Raw genomic sequence first — 6,469 nt, forward strand, 5'->3', positions numbered from 1 at the left:
CAGAACCATTCCCAAAAAAGACTCAACATATCTAATCCCTGATCTTAGCACTCCTAGAAATTTTTCCATAAGGATATAACAGATATGTCTAATACTGATATCTAGTACTCTGAACTAAAGCCCTTAGCATGTAGCATTCTGCGCCCTAGAATTCTTCCTCTGAACTGTTGCTGCTTGAGTGAGACCATAGTGTGACATGAAAGTATGGACAGAAGGCCAAATCGCCATTCTGCAGATGTCTTACAGCAGAACATCCAATAAGGATGCTGGGGAGGTAGCTTGTGCCCACATGGAGTGAGCTGTGATATACTGAGGAGAGGGAAGCTCTGGTCATCTATAGTATGCTAAGAAGCATCACAAAACCCATTTCAAAGTCCTCTGAGAGGATATGGCTTGTCCCACTCCCTTTCTGCCATGGCAACAGAGTGTCTCAGGAAGTCTCTGCAGGTAGAATGTCAGGGCGCGCCTGACATCGAGGGAGTGAAGTCTCTTCTCCTTGGAAGAAGCATGGGGTTTTGGGAAGAATACAGGTAAGTGCACTGATTGATGTATGTGGAACTCTGACACAATCTTGGGTAGGAATTTGGGGTATAATCTAAAGGAAAACCTTCTTCCTGTGAAATACTGTATAAGGAGGGTCTGCCTTCATGGATCCCAGCTCAGTGAACCTTTTCACTGAAGTGATGGCTACTGAGAACACCACTTTCATGGATAGGTGGGTCAGGGCACATGTCACCAGCAGTTCAAAGGTGAGCCCGTGAGTGTTGAAAGGACATGGTTAAGGTCCCTCTGAGGCATAGGTTTAATGACTGGTGGGAAGGTTCTGATCAAGCCCTTCATAAAGCGAACTGTGGTTGTGTATGTGAAGGTAGAACATCTTTCCATTGGGGAGAGGAAGAGACTAATTACTGCTAGGTGTACTCACAGTGAACTGAGGGCAAAACCTGAGGTCTCTAAGAAGAGAAAAACAGTCTAAGGTAACTGGAATGACCACAGTATCAAGTGCATGCTGGTAGCAATCCACCCAGGCCGAAAAGTGTTACCCTTTAGCTAGGTAGCAGAGTCTAATAGAATGCTTCCTGCTTTGGGTCAGGATTTCCTGAACAGTGGTGGAACATGAGGGTTTTATGTCTATCACCCATAAAAACACCAGACTGTGAGGTGGAGTGAGCTCGGGTTGGGATGCTTGACTCTCCCCCATCCTGAGTTAGCAAATCCTGAAATGCAGGACCTTGATTTGGGGGGCATGTGGACATCATTAAAAGTTCAGTGAACCAGACCTGTCTGGGCCCGTAAGCTGCTAGGAGGATGACGGTGGCTTTGTCACACTGGATCTTCCACATAACTTATGGTAGATGGGGGATGGGAGAAAAAGCATATCCTGAGGTCGTCTGCCAGGAGAGCATCTACCTCAGAATCTTGGCCTATGACTCCCCTGTAGCAATACATAGGAAGTTTCCTACTGGTCTGGGACCCAAAAAGATCCCATAGTTGAGTTCCCCACTGAGTGAATATTGTGGCTAGGACTGCATCATAGATCTCCCATTCATGGTCTGCAGAGAAGCTTCTGCTAACTAGGTCGATCGGGGGAACGCCTTGGAGGTATGCAGTCTGTATGGTGATATGATTTCTGATACACCAGTTCCAAAGTCTGAATGCTTCCAGGCAGAGGGGACAAGACTTCCATTCCTCCCTGTTTGTTTATATGGACCACTGTGGTCATATTGTCTGATGTTATCTGTATGTGGAATGAGTGTATGAGGGAATGAAAGACCTTGCACGCCAGGCAGACCACTCTTAGCTCCAGTAAATTTATATGTAGCCTGGCCTCTCATGAGATCCAACTACCCAAAGCAGTGTAGCAGTACAAGTGAGTGCCCCATCTTGTAAGGGAAGCGTCCATCAAGATGGTGGCCCTCAACATGGGAAGGTTAAAGGGAGTCCGCACCAGGATTTTGTTCGGGTTGGACCACCAATCAAGGGAAGTGAGAACTCTGGAGGTAATGGTGACTTTGGAGTCTATACGATCCCTACTCAGAAGGTGGATCAAATGAAACCAAGTTTGTAAGCACCACCAGTGGAGTCTGGTGAAAGATGTCACATAGGCCATGTGGCCACATGCACCTAACAGGGAGAGACACCAATGCATCATAGTTCGAGGTTTGCAAGTAATGCAAGAGATTAGGTTGCTCACTGCATAAAATCTGTCTGCAGGGAGGAAAGCTTTCGCAGAAATTGAGTCCAGCAGTGCTCCTATACAATTTATTGTCTTTGTGGGTGACAAAACAGATTTGTTTTTGTTTATGCAAACACTTAAAGCAGTAAGGGATTGCCGAAAAAACTGCATTGCTGAGATAACCTCTTGGCATAATTGGCCTACCAGGACCAGTCATCTAAAGTACGGAACTATCATATATCCCTAATGTCTGATCTGGGACTCTACCACAGAAAAAACTTTCAGGAATTCCCTGGGCGCTGTTGTGAGTCCAAAGTAAAGAATGCAGAATTGGTAGTGCTACTGGCTACCCATGAAACACAAAAGTTTCCTGTGTGATGGGTGAATGTCCACATGAAAATGTGTGTCCTCTTATGTTGACAGCTGCAAACCAACTCCCTCCTGAAGGGAGTGCATTATAGATGTCAGTGTTGTCATCCTGAATTTCAGCTTTTGGATAAAGATGTTGAGCTGCCAAAGGTCCAGGATTGGTCTTTGCTTTCTGTCCTTTTTGGGAATTACGGGAATATGGAGAGTAGGACCTCTCCCCTGGTACTGAAGCAGGACACTCTCTATCGCCCCCTGAAGTAACAGGGATTCCATCCAAGAATCAATTAGTTAGAGGGATCTCCAAAGGGGGATTGGGAAGGCAGTTTGTAAGGAGGGAAGGAGAGAAACTCTATAGAATATCCATGATGTAAAATCTCCAGAACCCAACTGTCCATGGTGATCTTGTTCCAACTGTGGGCAAAGAAAGTAAGACAGCCTCCAAAGATGATGGGAGGAGAAATAGGTAGCATCAGTGGTGGTACAAGGATCTTGACGAGCATGTCAAAAATGTCCTCTAGCCTGTGGTTGGGGGGACATGAAAGTGGTAGTGGTGAAGGGAGCAGAGAAAGAGGATCTCTGAATCCTCTGTCACTTATGAGGAGGTTCAGGTGGATACTGGGACTATGGGATACGCAAAGAGGGTAGCTGCGGTCGAAAGGGCTCTTTCCAGTGTTTGCTCCAGGGGGCAGGAGTGTAAATCGCCAGAGATCACAGGGTGAATCCTGAATCTTTTAGAGAATATAGAGATTCATCTGTCTTTTCATTAAAAAGGCTGGACTAGTCGAAGGGGATGTCTTGGATAGTATTTTGGACCTCTCAAGGGCAGCCCAACGATTGAAGCCACGAGATACTTTGAAGGACTAGTCCTGGGGCCAAAGATCTGGATGCTGTATCTGCAGCCTCTACTGCAGCTTGGAAAGCCACCTTTGTATCAACTTCCCTTCGTCCTGAGAAGACTGGAACTGGGCTCAGTCTTCCATGGGTAGCTTGTCTTTGAATTTGACAAGGCTAGCATGTGTATTAAAATCATATTTTGCTAATAAAGCTTGGTACTTAGCAACATGAAATTGGAGGCCTGCAGAGGAAAAAGCCTTCTTACCCAAGAGGTCCAGTCTCTTTGACCCCTTACCTGTCGGGAGTAGATTTTTGGTAGTGGGGCTGAGCTCCCCCTGTAGCCGCTTGTACCATTAGCGAAATAGAGACAGGATGGGAAAGCACAAAGTCCGCACCCTTAGCCGGCACAAAATAGTGTCTTTTGGCTCTTTTTGGCATAGGGGCACAAAATGCTGGTGTGTACCAAACTGCTCTAGCTGGTTCTAATATGACCTCATTGATTGGGAGGGCCACACTAGTTAGTCCCTGTGGTTGTAAAATGTTCAGGGTCCTGGACCTACTCTAGAAGGGTTCTGTAACAACCCTGATATTGCCAGTGGGTCCTGATATTGCCAGTGGTCATCTGACAGAGAAAGCGACTAAGGAGTGACGTCATCATCCAGGGTTGATGAGAAGGCTCTTATTGGAACCAGCAGAACCAGGTCTCGTTCTTCCTCCTCATTCACCAACAGAACCAGCTGATGAGAAGGGGAGGAAGGGTATGATTCCTGAAACGGGTCTGGGCACCTTCCATAGGGTTCCCAAAGGCCCCAATAAGGTCAGAAGGAAGGATCCATCGGTTATGGTGGCACCCACGGGAATCAATACCAGGTGTCCCTAGGCGGGTCATAGCTGGAGGAATAGTAATGTCTCAGCTGTCTGCCTGGGCTCCTGTGCATTTGTAGAGATATGCACCTCCTCTGACTCAGAGGACAGTTCCACTGGTAATGATGGTACTGTTGGTACTGAGGCACTCCAGCTGGAGGATGGAGATGGGGCCTCTCCTCAGACAACAGTACTGATTCTGTCTCTGGGGTGATGACATTCCTCAGCAGAGCAGGGTCCAAAAGGAATGGAGACCACAGAAAGGGAAGGAAGATATCCTCTGGCCTCTCTGTAAAGCCTGAAGTACAAGGAGTTCCAGTAGAGATGCCTGACGCAGCCAGATTGTCTATGGATAAAGGATCTGGTACCGAGGATGAGTCCAGACCTTCACTCCTGGATGGGACTGGCGCCCGGATACCACAGTCACTGTTGGAACCAGCAGATCCCTCTTCTTCCATGCCTTACCCTCCAGGCTGGGGTACTTCAATGGAGCCGGTTCCATATGTGACATCTCACCCTATCTGGTCTGGCTGGGGAAGGAAATGAGTTTCTTTCTGACAGTCTGCTGTGGGGATCTGTCCTTACACCCATGCAAGTGCCTCTTACTCTCACGGGGAGACCTGTGTGACAAGTCTTTGGGTTTCGATGTCAAGGGCTCTGCTCCAAGGCTTATGCTTGGATGGGCACTGCTGGTCAGCTGAGGCTGATGTACAGGGAAGTCTCCCGAGCCTGAGTCCAAGTGGGGCATCATAGCCTCTTCCATCAGGAACTTTTTCAGTCAGAACTCATGGGCCTCTCTAATTCTGGGCAGGAAGGATTTGCAGATACTGCACTTAGCAGAGATATATGCCTCCCCCAAACAGTAGAGGTACTTGTGATGCTGTCACTGATGGACAAGAAGCGAGAGCAGGAGATACAGTTCTTGAATCCCAGGACCTTGGGAATAAACCCAGGACTCGGAGGATTTCCCACCCCGCCAGCTGGGGTGGGAGGCAAGAGGGGAGGTATTTTATTCTGTACTAAACTATAAACTAATTAAAATTCTTAAGTTAAGATATAAACTATTTACAATTAAATTTTTATAGGTTTTGCAATAGCGAAGGAGTACATGATTCTGACTCAGGCCAAGCAGCCCGTAAATTACTTCAGCTCTGTGTTATAACAGTGATTCTGATTTAAGATGCTCTGATTCCAGCCTATGCTTCATAACATAATAGGAAAGTGATTATGGTATGACAACTGAGTTATCTAGGACGTTTTGCCTAATTTGCATATAGAAGGAAGTCAATAGACTTTTTTTCAAAACAATTCACATTTCTGAGTGGTGAATGGTTATAAACTGCAGAAATTTAAAGGCAGCAAATGTTGCATACAAAAATATTCATTTCCCCACTGAGAGCTTCAGGACAAACATCTGGTTTCTAAACAATAAAGTAATTACAAAAATATGTAACCCACCCACACACACACACACAGCCAGCCTCCCTCTCCCCCCAACAGGTTCACCTTTTACTCCTAGTGTTAGTATATTCTCAACTGATAGCGCTTCCCCAAAAATTGATAGTGTAAATGAAACGAGGAATATAACTTTGTATTTTGCCAAATAAAAAACATACAGCAATAAAACCATAAAGACTTAACAAAGCAACTTTGTAAACTTTAAAGTCAGTCATCTGGTTCCCATTTATCTTGACTGCTAAAATATATAACAATGAAAAGAGGGGGAAAAAAGGTATGCAACAAACATTTAGAAAACTGGTGCTCCTACTTCATATCTCAATTATAAGGCTTGATGCAAATTACTAAAAATGTCTAAATTACTAACATGGAATTTCCTCCAAAAGAAACATTCATTGTAAAGCCATCCTTCCAACAAAGTTGTCTAAGAAGTCACTGAACATACATGCATACTTTAACGAATTAACAGACTTGAAATTATAAATAACAGCCTCATAAAAACAAAGAAGTTATTTTTGTGTTTAACCCTAATATCACTAGATATCAAAGTTGTTAGCAAAAAAAATCTTAATCTACTAATGCTGACAAGTTTGGACCTTCTTTAAACACATAAAAGTTGTAATGGAACACTTTACTGTTCATAAATGTGACTAATATAGAATACATATGTTTTGGATCTACCTTTGTCTCAATCAGAAAGTAGCTGCTTTGTCTCTTAGCTAAAATATTAAAAGAAATGAAAAACATATGACTTGATATATGTCTTTA

General features: G+C 44.7%; 1 protein-coding gene across 1 annotated transcript in view; it reads right to left on the reverse strand.

The window, feature by feature from the left end:
- CENPP (centromere protein P) overlaps positions 1-6,469 on the reverse strand; it is a 280,800-nt gene that overhangs the window by 223,195 nt on the left and 51,136 nt on the right. The gene's annotated exons all lie outside the window — the stretch shown is intronic.

Source organism: Emydura macquarii, unplaced genomic scaffold, assembly GCF_026122565.2.
Source record: "Emydura macquarii macquarii isolate MOO-44397 ecotype Brisbane River unplaced genomic scaffold, CSIRO-AGI_Emac_v2 contig_2846, whole genome shotgun sequence".
Classification (NCBI taxonomy): domain Eukaryota; kingdom Metazoa; phylum Chordata; order Testudines; family Chelidae; genus Emydura; species Emydura macquarii.